The following is a 25,176-nucleotide window of genomic DNA, read 5'->3' on the forward strand; positions in this document are numbered from 1 at the left end:
TAGATGTCTTCTTTTACTATTCCATGTTTATTCTGTTGTAATTCATGGTATTTATCACCTTTCCAATTATGGTTTTCTCCTTTCAAAAGCAACCTACTTCTTTTTGATTTAGAGTATACCATTCAATATTTCTTTTAGCATAGATTTAGTGTTGCTAAATTCTTTTATTTTTGCTTGTCTGTGAAGATATTTATTTCTCTTTCTATTCTAAAGAATAGACTTGCTGGATAAATTATCCTAGGCTGAATCTTTTTTGTTTGTTTGTTTTTCATTCAGGACTTTGAATATATCTCGCCACTACCTTCTGGCTTGTAGTGTTTGTGTTTCTGTAGAGAAATCAGCTGAAAGCCTTATGAGGTTTCCTTTGTAACTAACACTGTTTTTCTCCTTATGCATTTAGAATCATTTCTTTATCTTTAACCCAGGCCATGCTGATTATTATATATCTCAGTGTGTGTCTGTTTGGTTTCTTCTTGTTTGGGTCCCTTTGTACTTCCTGTATTGGTATATCTGATTGCTTCTTTATGTTTCAGAAGTTCTTAATTAAGATTTCTTCAAATACCTTTTCATTCCCTTTTGATTTTTCTTCTCCTTCTGAGACCCCTGTTATGCATAGGTTTTGGCAAGTTTTATATTATCCCATAGGATAATTGTTTTCATTGAATTTTGTTCTTTCATTGGTTTTTGTTTTCCTCTCTTCTGTTCTGATTAGTTGATTTCTGTTGTCCTGTATTCTAAACCACTTATTAATTCCTCTGCATTAAGTAGCCTACTTTTTTTTTTTTTTACAACTTTTAACTCAGGTCTTATCTCAGCAAATGTGTTTTCCTATTTTAATTCACACTTCTTTATAAAGTTTCAATTTCCTATTTGACATAGTCTTTGCCTCTATACACAATCACCTTTTGTGTCTTTAGTACTTTTATCTCTCCTTCTTTGAAATCATGATTTAATAGATTACCAAGGTCTATTTCATTGATCTCTCTTTCAGGGGATTTTACCTGCTCTTTTAAATGGGAGTTGTTCCTCTACTTCTTTATTTTACTTACATCTGTCCTGCACTATTGATTATGGAGCATCAGTTATCTTTTCTGTTTCTAAAGGTTTTCTTTTTGCTTATTTACCTAAAACAGATGCAGAAATAAAGCTAAAAAATAAATTTAAAAGAAAAGAATAAGATTTGAAAACAGATTATGAACAATAAAAGAAGTCAAAGAGAAATAAAAATTGAGTTGAGACAAATTTTAAAAGCCTTAAAATTAGAAAATAATATCTGAAAACTGATTATAATAAATAAGAGAACAAAACAAAGAGATAAACAGCAAATTGTGAGAAATTAAAAATCTTAAAAAAGAAAAAAATTTGAGAACAGAGTCTAATCAATAATAGAAGATTAAAGCAAAGAGAAATAAAAATGAAATTGAGACAAACTAAAAACAACTTAAAATATTTTAATGTCCAATTTTAAAAAGGGTAAACAGAAACATAAAAAATCTTTTAAAAGTAAAAATTTAAAAATTAATAGAAAAAAGTGAAAATATGTGGATGTGTTCTTGTGGGCACTATGTGCTCTTAATAATTTTGTCGATAGCTCTGTCTGAAGTATGGGTGGTTACTATGTCTTCCTGTCTTTTGCCTGTTATCCTTTTTGTTGGGGATTTGGCCTGTGATCTGGTAGTAAGAGTCTTCCCTGACTATTAAATGAGATCTCCTTTTTATTTTGTGGTTGTTGCTGCTCCTGTTCTCACCCTGCTACATGAACTCCAGTCACTGGTTCCAGAGGCCCTCCAGTTGTGCTCCTGATGTGTGCTTCTCCTAGTGCCATGTGTCATGTCTCCTCCAAATGCTTCATTGTGGTGGTGCACTTGTGCATGATAGGTGGTTGGGTCACTCTGTTTTTCAGTGCCTCTCTCAACTTCACTTCAGTTCCATGCTCTCTAGGTGGACTTGGATAAAATTGTCATAACAGCCATCACCCCTGCTCTGTGCCAGAACTCTGCTCCTTGTTCATTTGTCTTAGAAGCATTAGTTCACAGAGGTACTGCAGCAGAACTTTCCTATTTTCCTGGGGCTGCAAACAAATCTGACTCCCCTCTATGAGGTTGCAGAGCCCCTAGGTAGGGATTGAGATTTCAACCCTGCCTCCACCTAGGTGCACATTAGAGTATATGGTGGGTGTGGTGGAGTCCCACCTCTCTTCTCCAGAAAATGCACCAGAAATGATGCCACAAGACTTCAAAGACAAAAGCTATGGCACCCCTCCCCCCAGGGCACACCAGCAGTGTTGCTTTGCCTTTATTTTTTCATATTATATGTGGGACTCATGATGTTTTGCTCTGTATACCTTCCCAGCCATGGCACACAGCACATTGAAATCTCCTGAGGTTGTCTCTCTACAGTTGGCCCAAGTCCTACATCAGGCTCAGGCAGTCTGTTTAATCGCACACCTGCTGGTTCGTGTCTAAGCTTGGGGATCATGAGGACCCTTTTTGCCCACTTAACTTTGTTCTGTCAGTCAAGGGCTATTCTACACAATTTCAAGCCTCAGAGGTTCCCCCTCCATCCAGCTGACATCTTCATTGGAGTGGGAGAGACCCAACAAATGAGCACTATACCACCTTTGCTGCTCCCTCCCCATGGGACTAGACTGCACTATTTCCCTTTTTCTTCCTTTTATTTTCCTTTTCTCCTACCAGATTAATGGCATGTTTTGTCTTTTGATGAAGGTGAAGTTCTGTCAAAGTTCATCAGACTTTCTGATTGGATATGTGGGTAAGTGGATGTCAGTCTTGGTGCATTTGTGGGAGAGGGTGAGCTAAGAGTGTTGTTCTACTCTACCACCTTGGTCCTTGATTTTTTTCTTTTTTTAAGTGTACAGTAGTCTAGTGTCTGTATAAGTGTCAATTGTAGTGGGATTTTGTTCAGTAAGCCTGAAATCTCTACTTTGAAATAAATTACTGGGTTTATAAAAAAGAACTAAGTTAACAGCTGCAAGCCAGCATCATCCATTCAAGGGTGTTTTAAAGAAGGATGGAGGGGAGGAAGGGGAGAGGGGGAAGAGACACAAAGGGTGAGAGAGTGGAGAAGGGGGAAGTCCTACCTGCTAAAAAGTGGATGCTTGCTGCCTTTCAACAAAGGTCAGTTCAGGGGCACCCTACTTTATGCAGGAAGGGCTAGCTGTCTGGACTCCGATCTACAGACACTGCTCTCAGTTTCTACTCTGGAGTTGAGCTGGTGCTGCTGGAGGAGAGGGTGGAGTCAGGGCAATGGTGGTTGGATGGAAGCCTCTGATGTGAACAAGGAGCTGTGAGTTCAGACTTGCTGCTTAAGCCCCTAAAGGACAATGAGCAAGTGAGTCCTTCTAGAGAGACAAGGAGGGAGATGGCCCTGTGGTGCTCCCACTGACTATCCAAGCATCCAACTTGGAATTCTGCCTCAGGCTGAAATCTTTGATCAAGAAACAACACAGGTTGCTTTTATTTCCTAATTTAATAAAAGCCTTTTGTTCACATCCATGGGAAGCATAATAACAAATCTGAGCTACTTTAAGAAGAAGGAAAATCCTCACTGAGCACCTACCCTGCACCAGACATGGTATAAGGAACTTCGTGGCTGTGATCTCAGTGACATCTGACAAGTCACTAAGAGCTGGGATGAAAGGACATGATCAGAAACCAGAAGACAAAGGCAAGCTGAAGGCAAATATCATACAGACAATTCCACAAGAATGAATAGCAGAAGCAGAAAGTGGAGCTTGTGTGGGACCACATGGGCAAATTCCTAGGTTTGAATTCCAATGAACTAGGCAGGGAGGTAATCCTGGACTTAAAGCATAAAGATCATTGGTTTCACAGTTTCTCTGCATGACCAATTATTTTTGTTTGTTTGTTTCTTTTTGCTGTCCTAGATTTTCCGAAATGGCAATTTTTATACTTCTTCATCAACCATTCCCTTGACTGCTTCTCTTTCAACTCATATGCATAAAATACTTCACCACAGGACCAGATAACAAATCAGTTAATAACAGGAAGGATAAGCCTTCAGAACTTGCCAAGCAAAATGAGAGATTGGTATGCACAATGGTAAATATGTAAGATGATGAATAATTGAAATTTAAATGAGTGGCTCAGAGTAGTGCTCAAAAAATTCAAAGAGGAAAGGAAGGCAGGTGGAAGTGGTCCTGTTTGTGTGTGTTTGTGTGTGTGAGCATGCATGCTGCGAAAGGAATTGGGTAATGGATGAAGACATCATGCAAGATGGTTGAAGTGTCAGTAACAGTCTTTGGAATATGAGTTGAGAAAGGGAAATAAAAAGTTGAATCTGGAAATGATGCTTGAGGCCAGAATGTAAAAGGCCTTGAAGGTCAAACTAAGATGTGCTATCATATTTTATAAGTCTTGTCTTTCACACCAATATGTGTTGACCCTCTTAGAAATGGTGAATTAGAGAGGAGATGAAGGGTTCCTTTAAAGAAGAAATCTAGGCAAACAACAGCGCACTGAGGCAATGGTACCCAGCAGTTGCATTCCACAAGATTAAGTACATTAGCATTTCTAAAGAAAAATAATAATTTATAGTAGAGTATGTTTCCTACTACCTACAGAGTTAGAAAATAGCTCAGTAACATTAAATTTGAAATACTCAAAGGGTGAGCTAGACAGACACCAAGTAATCTTTCGTGTGGTTCAGTGTGTGTTTCAAAATATTTCAGTTTTTCCTGACAGTGGCCACTTTTATTAGGTATTTACCTAGAAGCAGATTTGCTGGAATAGATTTATCTATATGTTCAGGTTAAAGTGGATACTGACAGATATTTTCTTCTCAGGTGATTGTACCAATTTACATGCTCATCAGCAATGTAGCATTCTTTATGTGCTCCTGAAAATTAGGAAGTTCTGAGCCTCAATTCAGTTCTACAAAGGGTAAAATTTTAAGCAATCTCCTTTGTAGTTCTCATGCATACCAAATTTTTAGAGTTATTATCAGTGGTATAATAAATAAATTGTCTGTCCTTTATTTCTGGTACCATACACAGAACTTCAAAACTCTTGGAATTTCTTGAGTGAGAAGACCGTCTATTATGCTAATGAGGTGACTCACGGTAGTGGGCCCCAAGTTAACTTCAGCATGAGCACTAATCCCAGAAAGACCAGCCACATAATTAGAGGGTTGAAAATTAGGGACATGCTGGACTCTGGGAAGATGGGAGTAGATGGTGCTGGAGATGGAGATTAGTCATGTGTCCAATGATTTAATAAATTATAAAGCCCAAGTAAAACCTCTGGACTTCAAACTCAGTGATGCTTTCTGGTTTGTGAATACCCTGAATCCACTTGCAGCCAGTGTCTGAGTTTGGCATATACTAAGTCTGTGTAATTTATTTTTTGAACAACTTAATGCACTGATTCTAACCTAAGTCTTACATCCAACTCTTGTATCATTCTGGAAGTATAAAGTCTACGAGCTTGTTTCTCTCATGGTGAAGCTTGACATTTCTGTCCATGTAGGGAGATTCAGGAAAGGTATGAATAAACAGTGGGAATATTATGGTGTGGAAAAAGGTATCATCATAGGAAATGAAATCCTCTAACGCAACAATTTTCAGTTCAAAGCAAGCCAAAACAAATTGACTAATCCACTTGTGACCTAGGCAGTGAGCATTGCTCTCTCCAGTAAGATTTGGCCTCTCCAGTAAGATTAACAAGAGGACAGATGACTGGATAAAAAGTTGTATATTTATACAATGGAATAATGCACATCCATAAAAAAATAATAATATAATGCCATTTAAAGCAACATGAATGGACTTGGGAAATATCATTCTAAGTGAACTCAGAAAGAGAAAGAAAAATGCCATATGATATCACTTATATGTAGTATCTAAAAAATAGATGAAATTATTTAAAAAAAAAAGACTCACAGACATAGAAAACAAACTTATGTGTTCCAGAGGGAGAAGAGAGTGGGAAGGGCTAAATTGAGAGCTTGAGATTTGCAGATAATAATATATATATAATATATAAAAAACAATTCCATATTGTATAACAGAGAACTATATTCAATATCTTATGGTAACTTATGATGAAAAGGAATATAAAAAAGAATATATGTATGTAAATGTATGACTGAAACATTATCCTGTACACCAGAAATTGACATAACATTGTAAATTGACTATACTTCAATAAATAAATATAAATAAATATATATAGATATATTTTAATTATGCATTAAAATTCAACCATAAACTTTTATTCTCTAAAAGAAAGAGGAGAAGTGAGTGGAGAAGCAATTTGAAATGTATTTTGTATTTCATTATCTCATAATATAAGGATGATTCTAGTCTATAATTAATAAATAACTTGTAAGACTTAAACCCAGCAGAGAAAATACTTAAATATTTACTTTTGGGAAATTAGATTTTGCCCAAGAGGAAAAAAATCTAAAACTGATATTAGACATCCACCAATAGACATTCAAAAGAAGTGCAGTGTCTTCCAGTATTAGACTGACATGTTCACCTTTATTTCCTAGAATTATACGGATTGTGGGGGAATGGATTTAAGATAAAACTATGTTGGACTTTGGATGTCTGGCTAAGACATTTTAGTTTTAATTTTTGTTCACAGTGGAGAGTGGAGAAGTTTTGAAAGGCAGCTATGCTAACCACTATAACACCAATGGCTTCGAATGGAGAAGTTTTGATCAGTAGAGGGAAGAGAAGGAATTAGTACCACAGAAAAAGGCATTATCAAGGAAGGTAGAACAAAGATAACTGATATTGACTGTACATGGCTACCAGACTTTCCATTAGTTAATCCTTTTATTGAAAATTCATAGGATTACACTTATATTTACTTCTTCCCTGCAGAATGTGCTGTCAGTTTCTTTTAAAAATAAGAAATGACATGTTAATTTTCAGACAGGTATACAATATCTGTCTGAATAGATCATGGAAACATTGTTTGAGAATTCTGGCCAATTATTAGTAATTTCATTATCAAATCTAAGAAAGAGGAGTCAGGAGCAGCCAAGATGGTGGAGTAGAAAGAAATTAGTAGCTCACCCTTTCCCACAAATACACCAAGAGAAACACCCCAGGACCCACCCATTCACTCAGAACACCTACTGAACATTGACAGAACAACACCTTCTTCAAAATACAAAATTCACCACAAATCTGGTAGGAAAAAAGTAGAAGGAAAATAGCGTGGGATGGATTCCACAGTGTGGGAGTGACAAATAAGGATTCACACTCTTAAACTGGAGGGAACGGAGGACTCCAAGTCTTGTATCTGTGCAAAGTAGCCCTTGACCCACAAAACAATAAGTAAAATGAACACTAAATTTCCCTGTGACCTCAGCCCTAGACACAAACCAGCAGGGGGTGGGCTGGGGATGGCTGCCAAAGCCACATGGTGGACTGGGGCCAACTGCACAGAGGCAACCTCAGGGGGCTGGAGTATGCTATGAACTATGTCTGGGAGGATATAGAGAACAGAACAACCTGAGTTCTCCATAAAATTAAAAAAAGAATACAATACTGCTGGTGTGCATTGTAGGGAGGAGCACAATGCAGCTGGGCCATAGCCTTTGTCTACACAGGCCTGTGGCACCATTGCTGATGTGTTCTTAGAAGAGAGGCAGGGCTCCAGCACAACCACCATATCCCTTAGTGTTCAGCTCCCAGGCAGAGGTGGAATTGAAACACGAATTCATACCCAGAGGGTGCACAACTTCACAGGCTGGACTGAAATTTGTTTACAACACCAAGCAAAGGGGACCATTTTGCTATGCAGGTGCCTTTGTGGACCCACACCTCTAAGACAAATGGGCAAGGACTAGAGTTCTGGCACAGAGTGAGGGTGAGTGCTGGTGTGGCCATTTTCTGTGAGCCCACCTACCCTGAGTGGATGCAGCACTGAGAGTAGTTCTGACCAAGTAGCATGGCCTGTGGGCCTCTGGAAGAGTGAGCAGAATTTGCAAAGTGGGGTGATTGAAGGGGCAGCATTTGGCACTTTGCATGGTGCTGATCTGCTAGCATGAATACAGTCACTGAGTGCTGGAAGCCCTACTGGTGTAGGCATCTAAGGCAGTTGAGCAGAGTTTGTGTATCAGGGCAAGTGCAAGTGCAGTGTTTGCTTCTGGTGATGTCACTGACCTGATAGTGCATCACAAACCAAGTGTGTGACACTGACATTCCTGTAACTAAAGCTAGGACAAGGGCAGAGTCAAGAAAAAGTACTTAAACTGCTCCAACCCCACCTACTATGCACCAGAGCTCAGAATCAGGTCTGGAAGCCTCACTCCCAACAAAAAGGAAACAGACCCAGTCCCTGACAGAGCTGTGACAACCACAGAACAAAAATGAGACCACACTAAAAAACCAGAGAAGGCTCTGGTCACTACAACACCAGCCACATCCCTAATCAAAAGGATAACAGATAACACACATAGAAGAAAAACGTGGCTACCATCCATACTAAAAACAGACATAGCGAAAAAATTATTAGGTGCGCACAGTCTACACAGGAACACATCCTCTTCAAAACAAAAATCCCTTGAAGGCCAGAGAAGATAACTGATACTTCATAATCCATAGTGCCAGAGAGATATAAGTAAAATGAAGAAGGAGGGGAATGATTCTCAATTAAAAGAACAATAGAAATCCCCAGAAAGAACAGTCAATGAAATACATATCAATAGTCTACTAGATCATTACTTCAAAACTGGAGTGATGAAAGCACTGAAAGAAATAAAAGAGACTATAAATAGAGAGAGAGAACATTATGAAAAGGAAATTGAAACTATAAAGAGGAGATAATTAAAAACATAATACTCAATGGCTATGAAAAGAGCCAAGCGATAGAGAGTCAAAAACAGACTAGACAATGCAGAAGAATGAATAAGTGACTTAGAAGATATGATAAGAGAATTCACCCAATCAGAACAGCAGACAGAAAAGCAAGAGAAAAAAAGAAGAAAAAAAAAAAAAAAAACAATGAAAGCAGTATAAGGGATCTATGGGATAATATATTACATTCCAATATATGCATAATAGGGGTCACAGAAGGAGAATAAAAAGCAAAAGGGATTGAAAAGGTATTTGAAGAAATCATGACTGAAAATATCCCAAACCTAAAGAAGCAATCAAATATCCAAGTACAGGAAGCACAGAGAGTACTCAAGAAGAAGAACCCAAATAGACCTACACCAAGACATATTAAAATTAAGATGGTGAAGTTTAAAGATAAAGAAATTATACTAAAGGCAGCAAGAGAAAAATGAATTGTTAGTTATAAGGAAAACCCCATAAGGCAATCTGTTGGTTTCTCTTCACCAACACTGCCAGCCAGAAGGGGGTGGCAATATATATTAAAACTTCTGAATGAGAGAAAGCTGCAACCTAGGAAAATTTATGCAGTAAGGCTGTACTTTAGAATAGAAAGAGAAAGAATTTCACAGATAAGCAAAAACTAAAAGAATTCAGCAATACTAAACCTATGCTAAAGGAAATAATGAAAGGTTTACTCTAAATAGAAAATAAGCAGAGGACAAGGGCAAAGATGGTGGAGTAGAAGGACACTTGTAGCTCACCCTCTCCCACAAATACACCAAGACTGATATCCATGAACCCACCCATCCAATCAGAACAATTGCTGAACTTTGACAGAACATTGCCTTCTTCAAAAGACAAAATACATTGCAAATTGAGTAGGAGAAAAGAAAAAAAAAAAGGAAGAGAAAGTAAAATAGTGGGGAACCGGTCCTGCAGGGAGAGAGTGACAAAAGAGAAATAGCATTCATTTGCTAGGTCTCCTTCACTCCAAAGGAGAGGTCAGAGGGAGGGAGGGGGAACTTCCAAGGTTTGGATCTGGATGGAATGGCCTTTGACTGACAGAACTAAGTTAAGTGGGCACAAAGGATCCCTGTAATCCCCAGGCATAGACATCAACCAGCAGGGTTGGGACAGGACAGGCTGCCCGAGCCAGGAAAAGGACATGGGCCAACTCTACAGAGGCAAGCTTGCGGGACTTCAGTGAGCTATGTCCCATAGCTAGGGGGATATACAGATCAGAAAAGCCTGGGTCCCTCATAAAATACACAGACACACACACACACACACACACACACACACAAAGCAACACTGCACACACACACACACAAAGCAACACAGCAGTGCCCTAGGGAGAGGGGCACTGTAGCATTTGTCTCTGCAGACCCATGGCACCATTATTGGTGTATCCTTGGGAGAAGAGAGGCAGGGCTTAATGACAACCACCATATTCTCCAGTGTGCAGCTCCCAAGTGAAAGTGGGGTTGAAACCTGAAGCTATACCTAGGGTTCGGCAACCTCATAGGTGAGAGTGAGATTTGTTTACAGCCCCAGACAGAGGGAAACTTTCTGCAAATGTGCCTCTGTGGACTCATGCTTCTAAGAGAAATGAATAAAAAGCAGAGATTTGGCACAGAGCAGGGGCAAGGGCTAGTGAGGCCATTTTCCCTGATCCAGGGACATGACTGGTGGGCCTCTAGAACCAGTGAGTGGAATTCAGGCAGCAGGGTGAGGATAGGGTCGGTGACAACAACAGAACAAAAAGGAGGCCCCACTAAATAGCCAGGGCATGCTCTTGCCACCAGAACGCTGGCCACACCCCCAACCAAAGTAATAACAGGCAAAAGGGAATGAAGGAAGACTTGGCAACTACCCGTAAGTAAGAAAGAACTCTCAACAAAATTATAAGGGCACACAGTCTATTGAGAAATATATCCATATTTTCTTTAATTTTTACTTTAATTTTTTTATATTTTATTCATTAACAAAATTTTTCTTTAAAATATTTTTATTAATTTTTAAAATTGATTTCAATTTGATTTTTATTTGTTTTGTTCTTCTGTTATTGATTATACAGTTTTCAATTTTTTTTATTTTGCATTTCTTTTTCATAGATTTATTTCTGCATCCACTTCAGATAAGTAAATGAATAAATAAAACCTTTCAGGGCCAGAGTAGATAACTGATACTTCATAATCCATAGTTCCAAAGAAAGATGAGCAAGATAAAAACCAAATAATCACTCCCAATTAAAAGAACAAGAGAAATTCCCTGAAAGAATAATCTATAAAACAGACTTTGATAGTCTGCTACATCATTATTTCAAAAAATGACTGATCACAGTACTGAAGGAACTAAAACAAATTGTGCATAGAGATAGAGAATATGTCAAAAAAAAATAAATTAACACTATAAAAAAGAGCCACATAAAATTGGAAAACCCATTTATTGAAATGAGAGCTAGTGGGCTAGATAATACAGAGGAACAAATAAGTGACTTAGAAGACAGGAAAACAAAATCACCTAATCAGAACAGCAGAGAGAGAGAAAAAAACAATGTAAACGATATAAGTGACCTATGGTATAATATAAAGTGTGTCAATCTATGCATAATTGGGGTCCCAGAAGGAGAAGAAAGAGCAAAAGGGATTGAAAAGGCATTTAAAGAAAAAATAACTGAAAACTCCCCAAACCTAAAGAAGTAATCAGATATCCAAGTACAGGAAGCACAGAGGGTCCAAAACAAGAAGAAACCAAACATAACCACACCAAGACATATTATAATCAGGATGACCAGTTTTCTACTGAAAGGGAAAAAAAAGTAATTGGAAAGGTGATAACTACAATGAATAACAATAGGATAAACATGAAATTGTAAGAGAGACGTCTAAATCATTAAGAATGGGAGAGGGAAGCAAGTAAATTAAGAGTATTTTTCTTTTTTTCTTTTTCTTTTTCTTTTTGGCAGGATGGTTTGAACTTATATCACTATCTGTTTAAAACAAACAGACATAGTAATGGGTTAGTATATGTAAAAACCAGAGTAACCACATGACCAAAACTTACAACGGAGACACACACAAAATAAAACAGAGATAATACAAGGAAAATTATCAAACCACAAAAAGAAAAAAGAAAGAAACAAAGAGGAAATAACAAATCAACTGCAAAACCAAGTTCAAAATGGCAATAAATAGAAGTCTATCAATGATTACTGTAAATGTCAATGGAATAAATGCTCCAATAAAAAGACAGAGTGGTATATTGGAAAATAAAACAACAGCATACCATATGCTGTATACAAGAGACACACTTTAGGGAGAAGAAGAGACTTAGAGTGAGAATGAGAGGATTGAAAATGATATTCCATGCAAATGGAAAAAAAAAGAAAAAAAGGTAGGAGTAGCAATACTGATTATAGACAAAATAACTTAAAAACTAAAGCCATAAATAAAGATAAACAGGGCACTATATAATGATTGAAGGCAAAATGCAAGATGAGGATAGTATACATGTTAACATACAAGAACAAAACATAAGAGAACCTAAATACATAAAGTGAATACTAACAAATATAAAGAGAGAAATCTATGGGAACACAATCATGGTAGGAGATTATAACACCCCATTCACATCACTTGACAGGTTCTTCTGACAGAAAGATAAAGGCAACACAGCAACTAAATGATACAATGGAACAATTAGACTTGGTTGATATTTTCAGAATATTACATCCCCCCAAATTACAATATACATCCTTTCCAGTGCACATGGAACACTTTCTAGGATGGACCATGCACTTGGGCACAAAATAAGACTCAACAATTTTAAGAAGATAGTAATTATTTTAAGCATTTTGTTCTGAACACAATGCCATGAAACTAGAAATCAACTACAGCAAAACAAAGGAGAAAAAAACAACAGCATGATGATTAAACAACATGATACTAAGAAACCAATAAGTCAATGATAAAATCAAAGAAGAAATTAAAAAATACTTTGAGACAAATGACAAAAATCACAACCACACAAAATCTATTGGATGCAGCAAAAGCAGTCCTAAGAAGAAAGTTCATTGCAATAAAGGCCTTCTTCAAAAAAGATAAACAATCTGAAATAAGCAACCTAACCAACCAACTAAAAGAATTAGAAAAAGAAGAGCAAACAAAACCTAAAGTCAGCAGAAGGAAGAAAACAATAAAGATCAGGGAGGAAATAAATAAAATAGAGATTTAAAAAATAGAAAAAGTCAATCAAACGAAGAGATGGTTTTTTGAAAGTGTAAATAAAATTGACAAACCTCAGGCTTAGCTCACAAAGAAGAGAAAAGACAGAGCACAAATTATCAAAATAAGAAAGGAAAATGGAGAAATTACAACCAATACCACAGAAATTCAAAATATCATATGAGAATACTGTGAACAACTTTATGGAAAATAAATGAATAACCTTGAAGAAATGGACAAGTTTCTGGAAACATACAGTCCACATGACTGAATCAAGAAGAAATTGACCACTAGAACAAACCGATCACTAGAAATGAAATTGAATAAGTATTAAAAAAAAAAACAGAATATTTACATAAACTCAGAATATTTACATAATCTAAAATTAATAGATGCTTAAAAATAGTGGGTGAAATTTTGATGAAGAACAGAATATTTACATAATCTCAAGTTACTGGTTAGTCAGAAAGGAAAAAAGAACTTTATAGGGAAGAAACCTAGTAGACACCACCTAATGCAGTGATGAACTTAACATCACCCATAAGTGGAAAAACTGACATCTTGTGCCATCTAAAGTAACACTTTGGGAAGAACATAGCATCACTGATGCCTGTTGTGCTCCTGCTAACAATACATGACATGGAACTAGTCATGAGGCAATACCAAAAACTATAAAATGGACACTATAAAATTAATGACATGTGTTCTTCAAAAATCATAAGATCATGAAAGAAAAGAAATGTTGAAAATTGTTCCATACTAAAGGAGAATAAAAGTACAAATCAAATGAATACTATTTTTCAATATCTGAGCACAGATATTAGATATTATAGATATAATATTAGACATTATAACTCCTATAAGAACAAAAAGTCATGATTAAAATTTTAAAGGAAGATATGCAAAAGTCTCATCCAATAGAAAATAATAAGAAAGAACTTACTTTAAAAAAAAAGGAATGGAAAACCTGAAGTTGAAAAGTATAACTGAATTTAAAAATTTGCCAGAAAAATGATAATGTCAAGAGAATGACAGAGAAGACATTTGGAGAAAATCTTTTCAAAAGGCACATATGATAAAGGACTGTTATCTTCAATATACACAAAACACTTAAAACTCAACAGTGAAACAAAAATACCTGATTAAATGTAGCCAAAAGTCATTAACAGACATCTCAACAAAGAAAATACACAGAAGGCAAATAAACATATCAAAAAATGTTCCGCATCATATGTCATTAGGCAAATGGAAACAAACCTGTTAGAACACCCGAAATTCAGGACACTGACAGCACCAAATCCTGGTGAGGATGTGGATCTATAGCAATTCTTATTCACTGCTGATGGGAATGCAAGATGGTAGGGAATCTGTGGAAGACAGTTTGGCATCTTCTTAAAAAGCTAAACACTCATGCACAATATAATCCAGCAGTTGCACTCCTTGGTATTTACCAGAAGGAGTTGAAAACTTATGTCCACACAAAAAACAATATATAGATGTTTAGAGCAGCTTTATCCATCATATCCAAATCTTGGAAGCAACCAAGATGCTCTTCATTAGGTAATGGGTAAACAAACTGTGGTACAGCTGGACAACAGAACAATATTCTATGCTAAAAACAGATGAGCCATCAAGGTATGAAAAGACATGGAAGAAATTTGAATGCTTTTTTTTTTTTTTGAATGGCTATTACTAAGTGAAAGAAGCCAATTGGAAAAGGCTACATATTGTATGATTTCAACTATGTGATATCTTAGAAAAGGCAAAACCATATGGACAGTAAAAAGACTGATGGTTGCCAGGGATTTTGGATGGGAGAGCTGAATCGGCAAGCAATGAAGATTTTGAAGCTGGTGAATATACACCATTTGATACTATAATAATGCATGTATGTCATTACACATTTGTCCAATTCCACAGAATGCACACCAAGAGTGAAACTTAATAAAAACCATGAGCTTCAGGTGATAAAGATGTGTCATTATTGGTTCATCAACAGTAACAGATAGAAAAGTCCCCCACCAGAGTGGCCTAATAGGGAAGTTTGTGCAAGTATGGGGACAGAGCATATGGACAATCTCTGTACCTTCCTCTCAGTTTTGATGTGAATGTAAAACTGCTCTTGGAAAACATCTATTTAAAGTTTTACTAGTCATAACCACAGAGAATATATGCTTTGCAGGAAAAGCAGTCCTAGGAGGGAAGCTCATAGTAATACAGGACTTCCTCAAAAAAGAAGAACAATCTCAAATAAACATTCTAACCTACTAGCTAAAAGAATCAGAAAAACGAAGAGCAAACAAAAGCAAGTCAGCAGAAGAAAGAAAATAAGAAAGATCATGGAGGAAATAAATAAAGATTAAAAAACAATGGAAAAAATCAATATACCAAGAGCTGGTTTTCTGAAAGAGTAAACAAAATTGACACATCTCTGGCCAAGCTCATGAAGAAGAGAAAAGAGGGAGCAGAAATAAACAAAATAAGAGAGGAAAATGGAGAAATTACAAATACCAAAAAATACAAAATGTCATATGAGAATACTATGAACAAATATGAGGAAATAAAATGGATAACCTAGAAGAAATGGACAAGTTTCTGGAAACATAGTGTCCACCAAGACTGAATGAAGAAGAAATTGACCACTTGAACAAAACAATCAGGAGAAATCAAATTGAATTAGAAATAAAGGCTTACCTAGAAACAAAAGTCCAGGAACAGAAGGCTTCACTGAGGAATTTGACCAAACATACAGAGAACTCATAACAGTCCTTCTTGAACACTTGCAGTAGACTGAAAAAGAGAGAGTACCTCCAAACTCATTCTATGAAACCACCATTAGCCTGATACCAAAAACAAAGGTACTACCAAAAAACAACATTATGTACTAATATCACTGGTGATCATAGATGCAAAACTCCTCAACAAAATATTAGCAGAGTCCAACCGCACATAAAAGAGATCATACACCATGATCAATTTGGATTCATCCCAGGAACACAAGGATGCTGCAACATACATGAATCAATCAATGTAATGCATCTCAACAAGAGAAAGAAAAAAAAACACACACACAATCATCTCAATAGATGCAGAAAAATCATTTGATAAAATTCAACACTAATTTATGATAAAACACATTACCAAAGTGGTTATAGAGGGAACACATCTCAACATAATAAAAGCTTTTTTAAAACTTTTTAAAATTGTTATAGTCATTTTACAATGTTGTGTCACATTCCAGTTTAGAGCACAATTTTTCAGTTGTACATGAACATACATATATTCATTGTCACATTGTTTTTTGCTGTGAGCTTCCACAAGATCTTGTATATATTTTCCTGTGCTATATAGTATAATCTTCATAAAGGACAAGGTTGTCACTCTCACCACTTGTATTCAATATAGTCTTGGAAGCCCTAGCCACAGCAATCAGGTAAGAAGAAAGAAATAAAAGGGATCCAAATAGGAAAAGGAAGAGGTAAAATTGTAACTATATGCAGATGACATGATACTGTATACAGAAAAATTTGAAAGTTTCACACAAAACTTCTAAAACTAATAAAAGAATTTGGCAAGGTAACAGATACAACGTTAATGGACAAGAATTGGTTGCATTTCTTTATACTAATAATGAATAATCAGGAAAAGAATTTAAAGAAACACTCCCTTTTAAAATAGCACTCAAAGTAATAAAATATCTAATAATTAATTTAATCAAGGAGGTGAAAATTTTATAAATGAAGGACAATGAAACATTGATTAAGGAGATTAAAGAAAACCTGAAAAAATGGAAAGATATCCCATGCACCTGGATTGGAAGAAAAATATTGTTAAAATGCTCATACTGCCCAAGGCAATTTACAGATTTAATGCAACCTGTATTAAATTAACTATGACATTCTGCACAGAAATAGAACAAATAATATTAAATTTTATATGGAATCACAAAAGACACAAAATTGCCAAAGCATAGCTGAAGAAAAAGAATAAGGCTGGAGAAATAACCCTCCCAGGTTTCAGAAAAGACTACAAGCTACACTAATCAAAACAGCATAGTATTAGTACAAAAACAGAAATATGGATCAATGGAACAGGATAGAAAGCCTAGAAATAAACCCAGAAAACTTTGGCCAATTAATCTTCAACAAAGGTGGCAAGAACATACAATGGAATAAACAGAGTCTCTTCAGCAAATGGTGTTGGAGAAACTGGAGAGCAGCATGTAAATCAATGAAGTTAGAATACTCCCTTACACCATACACAAAAATAAATGCAAAATGGATTAAAGACTAAAACATAAGACAAGACGCAATACACATCCTAGAAGTAATCATAGGCAAAACATTATCTCGCATGCATCTCAACAATGTTCTACTAGGGCAGTCTACCCAAACAATAGAAATAAAAGCAAAACTAAGCAAGTGGGATATAATTAAACTTACAAGCTTTTGCACAGCAAAGAAAACCATAAACAAAACAAATCGGCAACTTATGGAATGGGAGAAAATATTTGCAAAAGATGAATCTGGCAATGGCTTGGTCTCCAGAATATATAAACAGCTCATATGACTTAATAAGGAAAACAAACAACTCAATCCCAAAATGAGCAGAAGACCTAAACAAGCAATTCTCCAATGAAGACATATAAATGCCCAATAGGCTCATGAAAAAATGCTTAAAATAACTAATTATCAGAGAAATGTAAATCAAAACTACAATGAGATATTATCTCACACTAGTCAGAATGGCCATCATTCTAAAGTCTACAAATGAAAAATGCTGGAAGGGGTGTGGAGAAAAGGGCACCCTAATACACTGTTGGTGTCAATGCAGTTTGGTGCAGCCATTGTGGAAAACAGAATGGAGATTCCTAAAAAGACTAAAAATACAAATAACTTATGATGCAACAATCCCACTCCTGGGCAATTGTACAAAGGGAATGCTAAATCAAAAATACGTCTACACATCCTACAGCCAGCATAGTACTCAATGGTGAAAAACTCAAAATCTTCCCACGAAAATCTGGAACAAGACACGATTACCCACTATCACCACTCCTATTCAACATAGTCTTGAAAGTCCTAGCCACAGCAATCAGGCAAGAGAGAGAAATAAAATGGATCCAAATTGGAAAAGAAGAGGTAAAATTGTCTCTATAGGCAGATGACATGATATTATATATAGAAAACCCAAAAACTACTAGAAATAATCGCAGAAATCAGCAAGGTAGCAGGTTACAAGATTAGGATTCAAAAATAAATTTCATTTCTTTACACTAATGATGAATCAACAGAAAAAGAATGTAAATAATAAATCCCCTTTAAAATAGCCCCAAAGTAATAAAATACCTAGGAGTAAATCTAACCAAGGCAGTGAAAGACTTCTACACAGAAAACTATAAAAAGCTGATGAAGGAAATTAAAGAAGACTTTAAAAAAATGGAAAGATATCCCATGCTCCTGGATTGGAAGAATCAATATTGTTGAAATGGTCATATGCCCAAGGCAATCTACAGATTTAAGGTGATCCTTATCAATTTACCCAGGACATATTTCACAGAAGTAGAACAAATCATAATAAAATTTACATAACCATGTTTAATAAAAGCTATTTTTGACAAACCTACAGCCAGCACAATACTCAATGGTGAAAAACTGAAAACCTTCCCACAAATATCTGGATTGCAGTTGGACCAAAAAAAAAATTATTAAGAAGAACATGATTAGAACAGCTGGTACAATTTGAATATGAACTGTAGCATACATAATAATACTGAATAAGTATTAAGTATCCTGATTTTGATAAATATATTGTGATTGCATAAGAGAAAACCTATATCTTAAAAAATAGTCACTGAATTTGAGACACGATTTCTATAAATTATACTCAGATCATTCAGAAATAGATATGCCCAGGAGTGGATCATGTGGTAAGTCTATTTTTAGTTTTTTCAGACATATCCATACTGTTTTCCATAATGGCTGCACCAAGCATATGATCTAGCAATCCCACTCCTGGATATATATAAAGAGGGAACTCTAAATTGAAAAGATATATGCACCCCAATGTCCATAGCAGCACAATATACAATAGCCAAGATGTGGAAACATCCTAAATGTCCATTGATATATGACACTATAAAGAAGCGGTGTTATATTTATACAATGGAATACTATTCAGCCATAAAAAAGAATACTATCATAACATGAATGGATATAGAGATCATCATTCTTAAGTGAAGGAAGCCAGAAAGAGAAAGAATATATATGGTATCACTTATATGTGAAATCTAAGAAATGAAAGAAAAGGAACACAGTAATGAACTCATCTACAAAGTAGAAACAGACTTGCAAGCAAAGTAAATATTCTTATGGTTACTGGGGGAAAGCGAGTAGGAAGGGATAAATTTGGGAGTTTGTGATTTGCAAATGTGGGCCACAATATATAAAAACTGGATTAAAAAAACAAATTTCTTCTGTATAGCACAGGGACCTTTATCTCCTTCTGCTTCTTTTCCAATTTGGATCTCTTTTATTTCTTTTTCTTGCCTGAGTGCAGTGGCTAGGCCTTCCAAGATTATGTTGAATACAAATGGGGAGAGTGGACAACTTTGCCTTTTCCCAGATTTTAGTAGGAAGGTTTTCAGCATTTCACTATTGAGTTCTAGGCTGGCTGTAGGTTTGTCATAAATAGCTTTTATCATGTTGAGATATGCTCCCAATAAGCCCACTTTGGTGAGAATTTTTATCATAAATTGGCATTGAATTTTATCAAATGCTTTTTCTGCATCTATTAAATTCAAATAAGAAATTATATGGAACCACAAAAGACCTAGAATTGCCAAAGCATTGCTGAAGAAAAAGAAAAGAGGCTGGAGGAATAACTCTCCGAGACTTCAGGCAATACTACAGAGCTACACTAATCAAGATAGTATGGTATTGGTACAAAAACAGACATATGGAACATTGGAACAGAATAGAGAGCCCTGAAACGAACCCACAAAATTTTGGTCTACTAATCTTCAACAAAGGAGGCAAGAATATTCAGTGGAATCAAGAGAGTCTCTTCAGCAAATGGGGTTGTTAAAACTGGACAGCAGCATGTAAAGCAATGAAGCTAGAACACTCCCTTACATCATACAAAAAAATAAACTCAAAATGAATCAAAGACTTAAACATATGACACGATACAATAAACCTCCTAGAGGAAAATATAGGCAAAACATTATCTGACATACATCTCAAAAATATTCTCCTAGAACAGTCAACCCAAGCAATAGACATAAATGAAAAATAAACAAATGGGACCTAATAAAATTTACAAGCTTCTGCACAGCAAAATAAACCATAAGTAAAACAAAATGACAACCTAGTGAATGGGAAAAAATTTTTGCAAATGAAATTGACAAATGCTTGATCTCCAGAATATATCAGCATCTCACACAATTTAATAAGAATAAAAACAAACAACACAATCCAAAATGGATAGGAGACCCAAATAAGCAATTCTCCAAGGAAGGCATGCAAATGGTCAGTAGGCACATGAAAAAAAGCTCAATATCACAAATTATCAGAGAAATGCAAATCAAAACTAAAATGAGGTATCACCCCAAACAAGTCGGAATGGCCATCATTCAAAAGTTCACAAATGACAAATGCTGGAAAGGCTGTGGATAAAAGGGAACCCTCCTACACTGCTGGAGAGAATGCAGTTTGGTGCAGCCACTGTGGAAAACAGTATGGAGATTCCTAAAAAGATTAGGATTAGACAACATATGACCCAGGGTACCACACGGGCATATATACAGAAGGAACCCTACTTCAAAATGACACTTGCACCCCAATGTTCATAGCAGAACTATTTACAATAGCCAAGACACAGGAAGAGCATAAACGTCCAACAACAGATGACTGGATAAAGCAGATGTGGTATATTTATAAAATGGAAAACTATTCAGACATAAAATCTGACAAAATAATACCAATTGAAGCAACATGGATGTTACTGGAGAATACTGTTCTGAGCGGATTAAGCCAGAAAGAAAAAGAAAAATACAATATGAGATCACTTATATGTGTAAATATATATATATATAACAGAGACAGACTCATAGACATAGAATAAAAACTTCTGATCAAAGGGGAATGGGGGTGGGAAAGGACTGGGATATCAAAATATAGAAAATATACACAAGACTGTACTGTGTAGCACAGGGAAATATATACAAGATTTTTTGTTGGCTAAAAAAGAAGAGAAATGTCAATGAATGTATATATGCACATGCATAAGAGAAAAATGGTGCTCTACACTGGAATTTGAGACAAAATTGTAAAATGATTATGAATCAATAAACAGTTAAAAACAAAAAGAAAATTTAGTGGATGAGATAATAGCATGGCTAAAGACAGGAATTTGCAGACTAGATAATGAAGAGGGACTTAAAAGTGTTTGAGAAGACATGAGAACACAAAACTGTCAGTAAAAAGATGACATACAAATTCAAGTGTAAACCAATGCAAACATTGCTGTTGAAACATGGGAAAAGACAAAGAATGCAAGGTTAGGACATATAGGATTCCCAGATGAAAAAGAAAGATTATAAAAGAATAAGAAAAAAACAAAAAAAGGGCTGGAAATGTATTCGAAAAATATCAGACTGGAATTTGCTGAAAGCCAAGAAACAATCATCTATACGAAATCAGGAAGCAAACAGCTTCCAAAGAAGGCGGAATCCCAATAGACTTACAAGCAGCTGTATTATCATTGAAATCATCAAAGTTCATGTTCAACCCAATGATTTTAAATACACCTAGAGTAAAGCAACTTAGTCACAACAGAATCTCCAGAGGGGTTTCAGCTGATATCCCGACAGAAATATTGAAGGACAGGAAGGAGTGCCAAGAAATAGACCAAATCCTGAATGAGAAAAAGCTGCAAACTAGCGTAGCCTATGCCACAAGACCGCCCTTTAAAATAATGGCAGAAGTAGAGAAATTCACAGACCAGCAAAACTTAAAACAATTCAGCAGTTCTAACCTTATCCTAAATGAAAGATTGAGATTTCTACCCTGAATAGAAAAGAAGCAAGACGAAATCGAAATAAGAAAACCGTCATTGGAAATGTAAGAAGAGCTATGACTTGCAGAGAATAAACAAAAAGAAGGCAAGGAGGACATCAAAACCCTAAAGATGGGATAGGGTAGCAGGAAAACATTGGTGAGTTTCAGCACTATACTAAGTGAATCAGCTTATATGACCCTCTGTTTGAAGCAAATGGAGAGATGCATGGCCTAATGTGTTTGTAAAACAAAGAACAAGCAAACACACAATCAAACAAACAAACACCAAAACAGTACGGTTGGATGATATATATCCAAAGAACCATGATAATTCAAAAGAAAATACTCAAAGGGATGTCAAAGAGCTTTCAGCACGCATCGACACAGTATTGCTGCTTTCATGTACACAACAGACTTGTATTCAGAAAACAGATGCGTGCAATAATATTCAAAAATATTGATTCATAAGAGGAAATCGTGACCTAAACCAAATGCCTATTTTGAATAAAATCGATTCGTATTCCATGATATAGATTTACTAGTCTTCCAATAGGAAGAATGAATGGCCTATTCGACCCTACATAGAGAATAAATGGCATATGCCTTTAACAAAGACAAGTAGCTCTACAAAACTGCACTAAGAACAAAAGAGACAGACAGTAAATTGCACATTGTGATTGGATTAATTTCTAGGAATTTCAGCCCCCATGAATCAAATGGATCCATTTTCTGGGAGTGTGGGTGTTTCAGCCGAAAAGCAACAGACGGATATGTATTCTGGGTGAAAGGCTATTACACAAACATAAGATTCCTATAGTGGGGTCTTTTTGTACTTTTAACTGTGAGAAAAGTTAAAGATGTGTGGAACCATAAAATTAACATGAACACACTTCCCTATTTTGTACTGTGTATAGAGTTCTGAACTAAAGTAAAGAGGGTAGGAAATAAAGGACCATGGGACGCTATTGGAGAGAATCACTTTTATCTTAGGAATCTCTCGTCTGATGCAGCCCCTCCCCCAACACTGGAAAGATGCAGCAAATATTGGGGATGGCAGTTACCGGTTGCATTCCAGATGGAATATTGGTGTGTTCAACCAGGCTTGTTGTGGCTGGTGGATCCAAGTTAACTGGACAGAGCTCTGTGGGTGGATCAGTGTCATGAAGGGACTGCCACTCTCTGTGGAGCTTGGCTTAGGTCTAATTTTCGGAAAGATTTGTAAGTTCGAGATACTGCTGCTTCCCAATGGACTGAGATCACGGGTCAGTTTCAAGAAACTGAAAAGACAGACTGTGGAAGATCTGCCTGTCATCAGCATACTGGTGAGGCTGTGAGGTAATTTCAGATTTGCCCAGTGCTGTAGAAGTCGACTTTATTGAAGACACGAAGAGAAGCTGGCAGAAAACCTGGCTGCACAGATTGAGGAGAGATGCGAACACATTGATGAGAGTTGTTCTGCTACAATGGAGAATACTGGCATGGAGACTTCTTTAGAGAATACCAGGCTTGAAAGACTCACGAGTCATGTTGAGCCTCACTGATACCAGCAGAAACATGTGGAGGGTCAACGTTTACTTGAGGAAGGTACTCAATTCTCTGCTCCAAGAAGTGGTCCAAGATTCCTGACGTCTAAAAGAGAAGAAATGGCAGGGATGATAAAACCGTTCATGTTCTTGGAAGGGTTTGTGAGAATCCACACGTCCCAAGGGGCATTTAAAAATCACACAGACCACAGAGCATGAGGCCCTGGTAAGCTTTCCCCGGGGTTGGGCCTAGATATCAAGAAATTGCTCTTTCCTCCCCTCCACTCAGGCATCCATTTCAAAGGATCAGCACTTGAGCTGCAATGAAGCCAGTAGGAGAAAAGCAAGCCACTCCTATGTACAGTGTTCCTCCAACTTCACACTTTGTGCACAACACTTAAATCCTCAAAGATCAAATACTGTCGGTTATAATAGATAGGAATAGAATAGATAGCTCACACAAAGAAATGATGAACTTAGCCTAGTTTCAGCAAATGCTGGGGTTACATCTAACTTGGTGTGAAGGGAGTGTGGTAAGTGAGGGGAATCTCTGACTGAACTTGATATATATTAGGCCTCAGTTTTTCTAGACAGTATAGGTAACAGTTATAAGTCAGTTAGTGAAGTGAACTGTAAAAGTCGCCATAGACATGTAAGGACACATGATATGTGGACCATCTTTTCACTTCATTGAAGCCCCAGGTGCAGTATATCATGTTGTTGCATAATTTGTTGGGTTAAACTACTTTACCCAACATGATCAACCGATTGTTCCCATGGTTGATAGAAGAGCACCTGGTTCTCAAAAGCAGAGCAAAACTGCAGCAGTTTTCTCATAGCTATAATGCCTCTAGGAGTTTTGGAACCAAGAATACATATAAATATGGTGTTTTAGTTTAATTGGGTTTCCCTAGAGAGAAATGTTTCCCCTTGAAATGACCACATTGGCCAGTATGTGTCATTGGGCGGAAAGTGCCGCACATGCAGAAGGGAAACCCAGGATGGGGGTTATTTCATGGTTCCAATAGTTATTCCATGGTTCCTGTTGGTGTTGTAGGTATCAACAGTAAAGATTTGACCTGTCCCCTTCATCATTTTGGACTGCTACTGTACATTCTATCTGTCTATTTTTCCTTTAGACCTGACAAAATTGTAAAAGAACTTCACAAGTCTGGCTTGTAATTAGATTTAGTATGTTTCAAAATCTAACTTCATTTTCATATAAATCCCAAAATATGTAAATCAATTCTATTAACCTTTTGAAAGACTGCAACTGAGGTATTAACACAATGTCAAAACTGTAGTCTTCGAAAAAACCCTCCCACCATGGCTGTATAGAAAACAGAGATAAGCAAGAATCACATTTCTGTGAGTTATATATGGAATGTGTTGATTTCTTGATGCCCAGTTGGCAGGGTACCAGTGCCAACTATGCTCACTCGTTCCCATGTACACAGCAAGATAAACATCCACTCACAAAGCCCTTGGTTCAGGACACATGCTGAAGAGTGGTCCCTTAGTTCCAAGAGAGA

General features: G+C 36.4%; 1 long non-coding RNA gene across 1 annotated transcript in view; it reads right to left on the reverse strand.

Moving 5' to 3' along the window:
- The window catches only part of LOC141576652 (uncharacterized), a 53,069-nt gene that overhangs the window by 20,616 nt on the left and 7,277 nt on the right, over positions 1-25,176 (reverse strand). The window contains exon 3 of the long non-coding RNA XR_012505069.1: positions 1-23,750. This exon is cut by the window's left edge and continues 20,616 nt beyond it. This is a non-coding gene — a long non-coding RNA (uncharacterized LOC141576652). The remainder of the gene's footprint in view (positions 23,751-25,176) is intronic.

This window comes from Camelus bactrianus, unplaced genomic scaffold (genome assembly GCF_048773025.1).
Source record: "Camelus bactrianus isolate YW-2024 breed Bactrian camel unplaced genomic scaffold, ASM4877302v1 HiC_scaffold_154, whole genome shotgun sequence".
Classification (NCBI taxonomy): Eukaryota; Metazoa; Chordata; class Mammalia; order Artiodactyla; family Camelidae; genus Camelus; species Camelus bactrianus.